General features: G+C 32.9%; 1 non-coding gene across 1 annotated transcript; it reads right to left on the bottom strand.

The window, feature by feature from the left end:
* Positions 1-1068: 1068 nt before the first annotated feature.
* LOC128197612 (U2 spliceosomal RNA) lies at positions 1069-1263 on the bottom strand. The gene has a single exon (XR_008250241.1). It is a non-coding gene; the product is annotated as a U2 spliceosomal RNA (small nuclear RNA).
* Between the last annotated feature and the right edge of the window lie 13134 nt (positions 1264-14397).

Genomic DNA, 14397 nt, shown 5'->3' with positions numbered 1-14397 from the left:
CTTCATGCAAGGGAAGGACAGAAGAAGAAAACAAAAGACAAACATACACCAACACAACCAAATGGACCACAATCCAATGCTTATACTTCATATTTGGGAAACGACAATGAAAATCATGCAAATTTAAGACATTTAGTTAGTATCCTACACCCCATCATGAAAAAGAATGAGAAAAAATATATTTTTATTCTCTATTCTCTATGCTTTCTTGTCCCTTAGTTCTCTATTTGTGTTTTCTTTCTGTGAGTGTTGTCTCTTTCTCTTTTTTTTTGTTCTCCAAATTCTGTATTTCTATTCCCTCTCAACAATAAAGTCTTCCTTTCAAAAACAATCACTTTGACATGAGAAGTTTGAAACTAAAAGGCAACTGCACCGAAATTGTGAGTGTTGTTGGGAGAGAAAGTATGTACATGAGGGAGTGGGCTAGTTTTGGAAATTGGGTGTTGACATTTGAGAATGAGGGAAAGTTTTCAACAGTTATGCTGATGAAATGAAGAAGATTTAAAAACAGTAGACTTAAAGATTACTTATTATTGCTCATGGTGCATGGACTATAATTCAGTTTGGCAATCTGACTTCCTTGTGGGAGATAGTATAAAGACATTTTTATTAATCTTTTTAGGGATGTGTGACATAAGTAAAAAATATTTGCATTTTAACACTCACAATATCAATGAGCTTGTGCTATCTTTTTTTGGATGAAACATTGAATAATTGAATTAATTTAGAAAAAAAGAGAATGGATCTTATACTTTAAGCTCTGCTTATGTTTGTATTCTTATGTGGAAGCTAAAATACAACAAAATGAGTCTATTGAACTAGCTGTCTCAGACAATTTTGCTTGACTTTAATCTCTTTATGCCATACATAAATATTCTGTGTAAATATATATATAAAAGAATTGACTTAAGTCTCTTTATGCCATACACAAATATTCTGTGTGAATATATATAAATGGAACTTAGTAGTAGAATTTGAGATTCCAACTTCAAAAGGAGTACATTATATATATAAATGAGAGGTAGGAGCAGAAATTACAATCAAAAAACAAAAGATGAACTAATATAGGAGGGATGCACCCAGCCCTGCAGTAGTGCAAAGCAAAGCCAATGCTTGAGAGCCACAGTAGCAAGCCACTGCATTTGACCCTCTCCCTTAAAAAATAAATTTAATATCGTGTGAACCATTGGTTCACATATCAGATATTAAACTGATAAGAACAGATACTACACTTGATCTTAGCCAAAAGGCCGAGAAAGGTATGCTTTGAACTGAGTAAGTGCTGAAGATTTATATTTGAGTTCAAGCTGCTTGTCAGAGTCTTGAGTAATGTGGGACTTTGTAACTTGCTAGCTGAACAGAAGCTCTGGTGATATAAATGTTTAGGGATTCTTCCTTATAGGGTCATTGCATATGAAGCAACTGGTTTTTGTTAGCCTTATTCCATATTACATATTATAAGGTCATAGCTTTACTGATAAAATGAGTAACCAGAAAATGATAGAATCTGAGAAAACAATATTTAATTGTGTTGTAACTTAGGAATGTAGCTTAGCATTGATTCTTACCAAAGTAGAAAATCATAGAATGTAACCAAGGGAGAGTATTTTTTCCATACAACAACACTATTTGATCTTTTTGTTAATCAATACATCAATTTTTTCATACTGCAGCTTGTTGAACTTATTTAATTGTTTGCTAATTGTCTTTTATTGTGCATTTTATATAAGTAGAAAATGTGCTTCAATTATATTATTGACAGAGGAATTTGAAAATAAAATATTTTAATTTAGTATTTAAGGTGAACTAACTTAGTTAAAAAGTTGAAGAGTTAATATATTTAAAAATTAATTAATTAAAAATGAATGTTTAGAGAGAAGGAGTGGACAATTTTGTCATACTAATATTAATTAAATTGAATTTAAAATAACATGGTTGGTTGTTTAAAATACTTCTAAAAGGAAAAAAATAAGTATTGAATGGAATATATCAATGAACGATGAAGTTATACAAAATCCTAATAAATATGTAGTAAATGGGAAGTTTTTTTTCAAAGTTTATTATTTTGACTATAATTATTTTGTAATATTGTTAAAATTAGAAAGAATGAATTAAAAATTATTTGATAATGAAAAATTTATTTTGGTTGTGTTATTTTGAAATTTTTCTGGAGTTTTTTAAAATAATTATTCTTAAATTATTTTTAAATGTACTATTTATATGTATCCAATTGCTTAATATATAATTAACAGTGAGACTCTTAAATTTCTTTAAATGATTGGTTTCATTTCATTTTTGTAGAGTAAATTAATTCGATAATGTTTATGATTTTTTAGAATAAAGTAAATAATGAATTATGTAACATTCTATTTAATAAAAAAAAATACTAAATACAATATTATATAGACCATATAATTCATAAATAATCAGAAACAAACATATAACTATACTATTACATTTATTAAAATAATCATATTAATATGTTTTACATCACTTCAAGAAACTAAAAGTTAAAAACAAGATACAACTTTTTCGAAAAATATAAGCTAAACTAAATTCCCACAATCCTATATCTATACTGTACTAAAATCTCTTCTGGAGTATATAATCATTTGATTTTTCGTAAAGATGATCATCGAAAAAAAAAATAACAAACATAAAAAAGTGAGCCAGTTTATAAAAAAATTATGCATATAATAATACTTAAATTGATTTCCTAAGAAATTTTGAAATAAAATTTTCAAAATAAAATTTTCAAAATACAGTAAATGTTTCTGAATAACTTTTCAGGAATATAATTTTCGAAACATATATTCTGAAGTTGGTAATAGTGGAGATGTAAAAAGGATTAGTCACCAACTTATTGGATGCACAGACCTATCAAGCCACGTTGATGTTCCATCATCTAACACTAGAAAAAAAAATAAATGGTAATCAATTTTAGTGACCAAAAATATTAGTCATTATTCGTGACTAAATTAGTGATCGATCTTGTTTTAAGTTTTATAGACAAAGATTAACTTTAGTGACCACTTAAGCTTTACAAGTCTGGTCTGAATACACTCCAACATAAAGGAATGATACAAGGCTTACCTCATTTTGATACTTCATCAAAAGTGTGTTCCGATTGTCTTAAGAGAAAGAAACAAAGAAATTCATTTCCATTTGCAACCACAAAGAGCCTTTCAAATTCTTGAACTAGTACATGGTAATACATGTGGACCCTCAGCCCTATATCCAATAGAAATATAAGTGTATTTTTTTTGGTTGAAAAATCAGAGGGTTTCATTACATTAAAAAAAAATATAAGAATTAAGTTGAGAAAGAGACTGGTTTATCCATAAAAGGTCTTTATACAGATTGTAAGAGTGATTTTGTATCACATGAATTCAATAATTTTTGCAGTGAAACTGGTTAAAGGCCTCTGAGAACTCCATACAACCTCCAATATAATGGTGTAATTGAGCGGAAGAACCGGACGATCATGAATATGGTTCAAAGTATACTTTTAAGACAAAAATATTCTAGCCTGAAGTTATTAATTGGGCAATTTACATTCTCAATAGGAGTACAACACTAGTAGTGAAGAATAAAACCCTTGAAGAAGCTTGGAGAGGATTCAAACCATCAATGACTTACTTCAAAGTGTTTTGGTTGTATATCACATGCTCGCGTTTCTGATTTGTAAAAAGCAAAGCTTGATGAAAAAAGTGAGATTTATTTTTCTTGGAGTTAGTGAGGGATCAAAGATATCATTAATGCAGAAAAGACATTATGGTAAGTAAAATGGTCATATTAAGACAGGTATTCTGATGTCATAGTTCTTACAATCATAAAAGATTTATGCATTTTATGACGTAACAAAAAGGTACATGTGCAGTCTACTATGATGTACTTTCTGCTTGTCATAATATATTCAGTTTATTATGACATACTTTCAATTACTAATTATAATATATCTAATTTAGTATGAAGTAATTCTGTTTACCTGTCATAATATCTCAGCTTTTATGAAATAGTTTTTTTCTCCTATCATAATATCTCTCATTTTCTATAACAGATATTTGTTCACATGTTATAATACATTGCTATTTACAATTAATCCTCATATACGTCATAAAAACTTTTTCTGACATGTGATGTTTCACATTTAACATACTATAATAGATAATGGTATGTACGTCATAGAAATATTATCTTTTTTTAAAGCTATTCACAAACTTTGTTCAAGATTTTTAAATTAAATTATATTTATCTATCTTAAAATAAATATTAAGATAAAAGTATTTATTTTCAATTTCAGAAAATTAAAAGGATAAAATATATATTTTACATAGATTTAAAATTTATTAATTTTATATAAATTAAAATTAAATTTATAAAGTTTGAAAGATAAAATTTTTTAAAAAAAATATAAAGACAAAAAAAATTGTTATTTTTACAAAACATGTTTATCCTTTTTTAATAAAGAACCCCCAAATCGCTCTCTAACTCTGCTGTAACATATCTTGAATTTCTTATTCTCTCAAGTTTCTTGACTTTGTCCTTCTCTTACTCTTTGCATGGTAAAGCCAAAAATGCCTTTTTCAAAGATACTATGAAATAGTTTGGTTTAAGAATTTCAACAAGTACAGAGTTTCTAAAATATCCTAGTATTTGCAAATGATGGAAAAAAAATTCCCTAGTTTTGCAATATGTGCACCTGCAAGAATTTTTGGATTGCAACCAAAGTGAATTCATATACTTATTAAATGTCCTAGTATTTTTCTAAAATATTCTTATCTTAAAACCAAAAAAAAAAATGCTAGAAAGTAATTACATTTAAAATATTCTAAAAAATATCTTTAAACGATGTAAAAGTATTCAAAATAGTATTGCTGCGTATAAATAAAATAAGAACGGAGTATAACCATTGAATTTACAATAATTATAGTTTTATTTCAACCGATCATGTTATTGAAATTATGAAATATTTATAGGTTCAGAAATTGAATTTTATTTCGTGCTCTTATACTTTTTTTCATTATGTTTTAGATAATTATTTATTATATTTTTTATAATTGGAAGAATTTCTATAATTTAATTATAAAATAAAGAAGGACTGGGAACATAATTAAGATGGGTTGAATTAGTTTAAAAATGAGTTTAAAAATAAATAAAAAAAGATTCTTAAATTTATGATGTTATAAGAGAAATTAGGTCTAATGTCTTCATAAGTTCCTATTTTTATCCAGAATTTTAAATAGGATCCTTTCTTGTTTGGCGTCTTAATTGGATCCTTATTTTTGTAAAATTTGAGCAATTAGGCAAACGACCGTTTAAGTGTTGATTACATGACATGGTCAAACTTCAAGTTAATGAGACGTGACATTATAAATTAATTTTGTATTAAAAATTATGAATGAATGATGGTGTAATAAGCTTTTTGAAAGGGCAAAGTGGGAAAAATAAAGACTTTTTGTTTCTTCTTCTACCTCCACATTCTCGCTCCTGCGTCCCAAATTTCCATGGCTACGTTTTGGTTCTTTTGAATTGGGAATGCACGAACCTTGAAGGTGGTTTCCCCTTGCAGGTTGCGATTGGGATTATGGCTTAGAGGAGGTGGATAGAGATTCACAGTGGTGCTCTGGATGCATTTTGAGGGTTTCTATTGTGGCCAGATTTGGGGGTTTTTGGGTTTTTCTAGTTTGGCTTTGCTAGTCCGGTGATGGTGGGGAGCGATAGTTTTAGTGCTTGCAGTTGGAGCGTGGAGGAGATTGAATCTTGCGATCTGATAGAGAGGAACACACTACTGGTTATGCGATAGTGGAGAAGACAAAGATGTCGCGGCGCACTCGCGGTGATGGAAGGACATGGTCTGAAGGTTCTCGCGACGGTGTCCATGGTATCGCGAGGTAAGATTGGACGAACTCTGTCTGTGTCGCAGTGGTCATAGAGGTTTGCGATTTGGGTGGTGCGACTGGGTTGTTTGCTTTGCGCGGATTGGGGTTCATGGCGTTGGTGGCGGTGACTTTTGCTCCGACAAGGATGATGATGGTGGAGGCGCGCGAAGATGATTTTGCGAATTGGTTTTCTTTGTTTAGGTTTCTGCGATTTTGTGCTTTGATTGACGAAGAAGATGATGGGGGTGTGTCGCGATTCTGATGGTGGTGGCTCGCGACTCTGCAGCGGCACTAACGGTGTAGATGAATAGCGGTGGTGGGCCACGGCGAGATCAGCAAGGTGGTATGAATGATGAGCCCTGTGACTCAAATTTCCCCAATTTCATTTCGTTTGACGGAAAGTCCCTATTTGATTCAATTTTACAAAATTAAAGACCCAATTGAGATCCAAAAAAGAAAGGATCCTATTTGAAATTCTGGATATAAATAGAGACTTATAAAGACATTAAACTGAGAAATTAAGTGTACCCTGGTGAATACCAACAATAACAAAGAATCCAATATAAGGAAAGAAAGATGAAATACACGAGGCATAGATTTTTTTTTTATTTAAATTCTTATCTAATTAATCTAGACAATTTGCGTTGATTATTTTCCGAAGTATTGAATTATTTAATTGTAAGAATTTTTACGTAAAAAAGGAAATACAAAATCACAAAACACGTTTCAAAAATATTTATAAAAAAAATACTCAATTACAAGACGCTAAACACAAATGCAAAGTTATCAATATATAAAAATTAAATATCAACTAAAATGTAACAAAGTTACACTGAAAACCCTATAATAACCTGATTACCCATTTTAATGAATTTTCTGCACTTTTTTTTTCAATCAACAAGCAAATATATAACACTCACATAACATCTCTTTTCACAAATAACAAAATTCTCTTTTTCAAAAGTTAATAAATGATAAAAAAAAAACTTCCTTTTTAGAAGAATTTTATGATTAGTGACTATAATATAATACATTTTTTATTAAACATATATAATTCATAAAACACTTTTATCTAATTAATTCTTTACCATTACATATAACATTTAATTTTAATATCATAATACTACTAAAATAAAACATTTTATTATAAATATTCAAAAGATAAATAATCTAATGTTTATCATATATTTGTACAATTTTACAATATTGAAATACAATAATATCACTCATATACATTCTCATGCTACTATACTATGATTTTATTTACTTAACATGATCTCATGTTGCTCAACCGCTGAGACGACTAGCTCTTCAACCATAATAGATATCTCTACATCTGCATCTCTGTCTAATCACATCAATATAATGATCATTACAAAAGAAGAACACAATACATAATAGAAAAATAAACAAGTGATAAGCTAATGTATAAAAAAAAAACATATATAGAACATATATTTCAAGTTACACAATTTTACCTACCATTCATCAAATATATACGATTCACAAGATAATATTATAAAATACTCAATTATCAGGATATAAACATTGATATTGAATATCGAGAGGTTTTAACACTTGTGATGAATATCTTCCACCACAAGGTTAATAAGAAATGACATTGTTCTTTAGATCACAACCTATTGTGTAAGAACCTAGAAAATAGAGTATTATAGTAGATAGTTGTGTTAAAATAGTGAGATTGATTATTTTATTTTAAAATAAGTCATTAATATAAATAGAATTTCATATAATTGTCTCATTACTTAAAACATACTTCATCTCTCTAGAACTCGTTCTCTGAACTCTCTCTACCTTCTCTCTACATTTTCTTACTCTTTGATCATCTGTTTGACAATCAGGAAGTTCCTAGAGGATCACGGCGAAGTACTCTCCACTTTCATCTGATTGATTCTCCATTTAGAGCAAGTAAGTTTCTAATCTCTTTTCTCGGTCTATCTTCGGTCTATGATCATGCGTACCAAATTTGTTCCGTATGTATCAAGTGAATTTCTCCTTCGATTCTTGGTAGACTTTAGGTCCCAAGATTTTATTCCGATCACCATTCTGTCAATTGAAGCTTTTTCCTAAAATTCTTTGTGGTGGAAGCTTCGGGCGAGCATTTGTAGAGTTTTCTTAGTTTCCCTAAGGTAAGGGAAGCTAATTTGCTTTTCATAAGTGTAGTAAGATGGGTGAAATCAGTTAATGTGTGGAGGTGTTTATATGGAAATTGGTGTTAAATTGGGGAAAAAGTGTCGAGTGATTGTAAATTTAGGATGTGTTTTGAGAATTTGATTGTATGATGCTATTGGGAGTTATTGTATGAGGAATCTAATATGTTGTTGAGATAAAATTGTATTAATAATGATGGTTGTGAATATATGAAATTACAGTCTAGATTGTAGCTTGATTTGATGTTGTAGGTATGTCAATTTTGGAATAATGAGAACAATGTGAAATCTGCAATTTGGTATTTGTCTTGGAGTGTTTTGTGATTAGTTAGTATCATTAGATGGTTAAATAGAGAAAGTTAAGGAAGGGAGATAAAATGAGTTCAAATCCTACTTATTTATGAGTAAAATTAGGGGTTTTGGTAGGTGAGTTTTCGAGTAAGCAATTGGTTAGGTATAAGAGGAGTTTAGGGACTATTTTGAAGTCCATTAGGACTTGTGAGAATGGTTAAACCAGAAAAATTTGGTTTGTAATGCAGAAAAGAGTTGGAGAGGGTTGTTGGAGTAATTTCGAGTCTATTTAAGGGGTTTGGAGTATTGAATCTTTGAAGAAGCAATTTTGTGGAGTAGAAGTTGGTTTAGAGTCAATTATTGATTCAATTGAAACTTGTTAGTGTAGTAAAACCAGTGACATGAGTGGTAAAAGAGGTAGAAATGATATTGGGTAGTTTAGAGAACTTAAATTGGTTTGGAGTGAAAAATTTAAGTACAATGGTGTTTCCAGGGGTTTCTTAGTGTTTATAGGGTCTTAAGAAGTATGAGAAGTAGAGGGTGAAGGGTGTAAGGTCAAAGAAAAAGAGGAAATGGGATTTTTCATGGCATTGAGCGATCCTTTTTGGGCGCCAGCTCTCGGGTGACAGTATGCTGAGCGCCAACTCTCTATCTCGGGGGCGGTGAGCGCCAGCCAACAAGGTTGGTTTTTAGTGGTTTTTGGGTATTCTATGATACTTTTCTGGATGATTTTGATTCTTTTATGGGTGTTTCATGATTTTCTATGTTTGGATGAATTGTGAAATAAGGTTATCAATGTGTTGATGAAATATTGTGAATGATAATTCCAAGGAGGAAATCTCTTGTGGGTGGTTTATGGAGAATTAGTATAAATTGTAAGAAGTCGATATGGAGGTTATCCTAATACTCTAATGACTATCCATGCTCAATTAGAGAGTGACGAGTCATGTCATGAGAGGGGCAGAAGGTCCTAGCCTAGGGGCCTTTCTTCATGATGGCAAAGGGCGTTTTTAAGGACTAACCTTGTGTAACAACTTTGAGTGGGTCAGTTGTTCCACTACACAGGTGCAAAACCTTCCATGGCTCGACATTTATACTATATTAAAAGGGTTTGGTCAAGTTTGAGTCAGTAGATGTGAATGGGAATGAGGTTCTGCTTATTGTGTGTTTGAAATTTGTATGTTGTACTTACTTTAAATATGAATAATTTTTTTACAATTAGCTTACCCTTCTTGTATTTTTCTTGGTTGTTTGTTATATGTGTTTATTCTTGGTGATGATCATTTGGTGGGTGTGAGTAGAGCTTGATGATGTGACGATTGAGTAAGCGTTAGGCGGCAAGGGTCCTGACGTGTAGTAGTTTTAGTATTACATTTTCCTTAGTGTTTATCTTATCTTGGTGGGTTTTCATACACCATTCTTGTACATAATTTTGATACTTGTACTTGTTGTATATAAAGTTAGTTTTATGGTTACCTTGGATGACTATAAAAATGACTTTATATTTGTTAACTGATCTATATTATTGAATATATGATGTTTCCTTTATGGTTTCAATACTGTATTTGGGATGTTACATATTGCCCCTCTCAACCATTATTTTGTATATAAGTTGAATGAATAGTAGAGTATCAGGATAACCTTCAACCGTAGACTCTCACATAAATGTATACACTACATAATAAATGGAACTTCCCAATGGAATTCTTTTCTCCAGAAACAACACTTTACTTCATCCTTGTTAACCATTATCTCATATAAAATTAATTTATCTACGCAAACCATAACTTAACAAACTTCAGACATTCATATAATCAATACACAAATATTTATACACATATATACATCAACAAACTGTTATAAAGTTTATAAAACATTTTTAAAGTCACCAATCACCGCCCAATGTCACTTACTGCTATCTAAAACAACTCAAACAGAGTAATCCTTGGAAGAGTAACGCTCAACGCCAACTAAGTGCTACCTAGTGCTAGCCTAGGCACCCAACGAGTCTAGTCGTTGCCCAATGAGAGAACCCCTGGAGCTTCCAGAATTTAATTGATTCTTCGGCACTCAATGGTCCTGATCCACGCCCACCGACACTAAGTCATTGAGCTCTCTGACTTTGGTTTTGCCCAATGAGAAGAATCTCTGCCTAGTGACAACCAACTTAGTGGAGCCATTCACTAGTGTAGAAAGGGCTATAGACGTCTGTTCTTTAGGCTTTTTGACGTCCGACGTTCGACTGACGTCTTTGCGGGTGACGTCTATGTAGACGTCCGTTGTGTCAGGCCGGACGTCTATATAGACGTCCTTTGTGTCAGGCCAGACGTCTATATGGACGTCCGCTGTGTCAAGCCAGATGTCTATATAGACGTCCGCTGTGAACCTCTCGGACGTCTATACACTACTGCAGAAAGGGCTTTATTAGACGGGTTATTTAGGGTTATTTACGGGTTATTTAGGATTACAGGGTTTGGACGTTTGTTTGTGCACTGCAACACGTCTGAAGAGCAGATTCGAAATGAAAATGGAGGAAGATGGAGGAGTAAACGACCTAAAACGTAGGCCAAAAAATGCCGCCCAAGAACACGCAACAAACTGCACCAAAATGCACCGAAAACAAATTTTAATCGGTCCAAATGAAAGATATTTCATCACTGAACAATTTAATCGGAATAAAAGTAAGATTAAATGGTCCAAAACAGATAAAAACCAACCTGGAAATGCAAGGCGTAGAGGGAACTCTCACGGGATCGCATAACTCCTCGCGGGTTCGCGTTTTGGTGTGTATGTCCTTATTTTAAACGTCTTTTGAACGTCCGTTGTGGCGGGAGACGGACGTCTATATATAGTAGACGTCTGGCCCCCTCCAGGTCAGACGTTCAAGGGCTGACGGGTTGAACTACCCTGTCAGCCTCTTGAACGTCCGTCCTTGAGGGGGACAGACGTCTATATATAGTAAACGTCCGTCCCCCTCCAGGACGGACGTTCAAGAAGCTGATGGGTTCAACTACCCTGTCAGTCTCTTGAACGTCCGTCCTAGAGGGGGACGGACGTCTATATATAGTAAACGTCTGTCCCCCTCCAGGACGGAAGTTCAAGAGACTGATGGGTTCAACTACCCTGTCAGTCTCTTGAACGTCCGTCTTGGAGGGGGACGGACGTCTATATATAGTAAACGTCCGTCCCCCTCCAGGACGGACGTTCAAGAGGCTGATAGAGTAGTTCAACTCGTCAGCCTCTTGAACGTCCGTCCTGGAGGGGGACGGACGTTTACTATATATAGACGTCCGTCCTGGAGGGGGACAGACGTCTATATATAGTAAACGTCTGTCCCCCTCCAGGACGGACATTCAAGAGGCTGACAGAGTAGTTCAACCCGTCAGCCTCTTGAACGTCCGTCCTGGAGGGGGATGGACGTGTACTATATATAGACGTCTGTCCCCCGCCAAGACGGACTTTCAAGAGACTGATGGGTTCAACTACCCTGTCAGCCTCTTGAACGTCCGTCCTGGAGGGGGACGGACGTCTATGTATAGTAGACGTCCGTCCCCCTCCAGGACGAACGTTCAAGAGGCTGACAGGGTAGTTGAACCCGTTAGTCTTTTGAACGTCCGTCCTTGAGGGGGCCGGACGTGTACTATATATAGACGTCCGGCCCCCTCCAGGACGGACGTTCAAAAGGCCGAATCTTCAACTCTCCCGTCAGGCTTTTGAACGTCTGTTAGAGGGGTCGGACGTCTACTATATAATAGACGTCCGGCCCCCTGTAGGACGAACGTCTCCACACTCAATTATTTACATTTATGCCACCGGTCAATTATTTACGTTGGGGTTTTGGTGGACAGACGTCTATGGGGTGACGTTAAAGATCAATTCTGCACTAGTGATTGTCTAAGTGGTGCCTAACACCATCAATGGCATCCACCACTATCAGTGGTGCCTAGTGGTATCAGAAAACGTTAACTTCTCCCTTTGAGCTTGATTTGTGTAATTTGACACTCCTTGAGTCAATTATCAGTGTTAAACATCCTTATGATCATAAAATTCGTGATTATTGGCTCAACTAATGTCATATTACCCAATTCAAGTCTCACATAGGCAATCCACAAAACTAGCTAACATCTCAATTCAACCATCCTAAACAACAATTACACAGTTCTATCATTCCATACATGTTCTAAAGAATGCATAGAAACAACAACTTCACCAATAGAAAAACATGTTATAAAGAATTTTGCATACTGTACAACTTCAAAATCAAATCAAGAGCTCAAACATACCGTTTAGTTCATAACTTTATAATTAGACATGCACTTCATCATCACAGAACAAAGAAATACAAATTCACAACTTAAAACACCACATTCACATATCATAATACCAATTAACAAATCTCAACATGTAAAAATCTAGAATTAGCTTTCCTAACCTGTTAGGACAACTCAAATAACTCTAGACAACCAAAACACTTTCAATTCCACAAATGCTCTATTTATACATAGACACATCATAAAGACTATCATAACATGCCGTTATGGTCATTAATTAGCAAAAAGTCATATAGAAGATTAAAAAGATGCATACAAGCGAATGAAGGTTCAAATGTAACCGAAAATAGTAATAGACCAAGAAAAAAAGGTTGAAACTCAACTTATCCAAATTGAGAAATTGATCGGTCAAAATTGAAGAATTCACTATTAGGATGAATCCTACCATCACATTTATTCAATTAGGATGAATCCTACCATCACATTTATTCAATTACACAAGTGGAGAGGGAGAACTTCAAATAACTCTAGATAACTTATTTATAAAAAAGATTGTGTATTTTAAAATAATAAGACTATTTTATAACAAAAATATTTATATCAAAATTTTTTAATATTAAAATAATCAAATCTTATAATTTTTAAACCATTATCCATTCTAAATTACAACCGAAAATATATAAACTCAAATATGAATACGAGATTTACATAAAATTGACTAATAAAGATAGAAAAAAACTTACAATCTGAAGTTGGTTTGGGAGCAGGTAAAGTAGCCATAGTTATTCAATGTCATCTTTCACTGTTCCATTTATAATGATCCTGCACAGATGCATGTGCATTTGATTACGATGCATGCAACCTTTCAGTGTCAGAAACCTCAGATAACTTCAAGTTACTGCATAACTTTACTATTTTCATTTTCACTATAATCTTTTCTTCTGCATAACTTTTACTGCATAACTTTTACACTGCACATACCATTTTATCCTGTTAATGATGAAAGTGAAACATATGTTCAACTATATTACTGTAAACATCAATGTAAAAAAATGAAGAACGTAGTGTTAGTTTCTGTGACTTTTTCACCGAATATATGTATCCAATGAAGTTTCCATTCCAATGGTTGGAAAGTAAGAGTCTCTCTCAGACATCACATGGACATGTGGTGTTGAACATGGGACCATGTGAGTACAGTTATGAAAGGCTGGCTTCGATGTGTCTGTGTTTGTGGGGACGTGTGAGAGAGAGAAAGAGAATGAGTCATGGAATATTTTTCTCCATCAATAAATTCTAAACACATATTTCCAAAACAACCAATCATTGTTTCAACTTTCCACAAGATTTGAGCTCTTTCTCTTAATATACAGTTATCAGCATTCACTGTTCCAGTTGCCACTGAGGAAGTTCAATTTCTACAAGCAAAGAAAAATGTCTTTGATTTCTTATATTCATTCCATTACAGTTATGATAGAAAGTTAACAAGAATTAGACCACATTCTACTCATAATATAAGCACAAAGTGTAAATAATTTAACGTCTTACAATATAAATAACTCAAATACTAAGCATACGTCTCACACAATATAAATAACTCAAATACTAAACATACGTCTCACACGATATAAATAACTCAAATACTAAACATAATTTGTTATATGATATAAATAATTCAAATACTAAGCATAAGGACACAACATATATAAACAACTTATATATAAAACTTACCATAATTGAGTTGAAATATTTAGCACTTATTTATATATTTAACATAGATATGGA

The sequence above is a fragment of the Vigna angularis genome, chromosome 6 (genome assembly GCF_016808095.1).
Source record: "Vigna angularis cultivar LongXiaoDou No.4 chromosome 6, ASM1680809v1, whole genome shotgun sequence".
NCBI lineage: Eukaryota > Viridiplantae > Streptophyta > Magnoliopsida > Fabales > Fabaceae > Vigna > Vigna angularis.
Note: the sequence above shows the minus strand (reverse complement) of the source record. Positions and strands in the feature narration are given on the sequence as shown.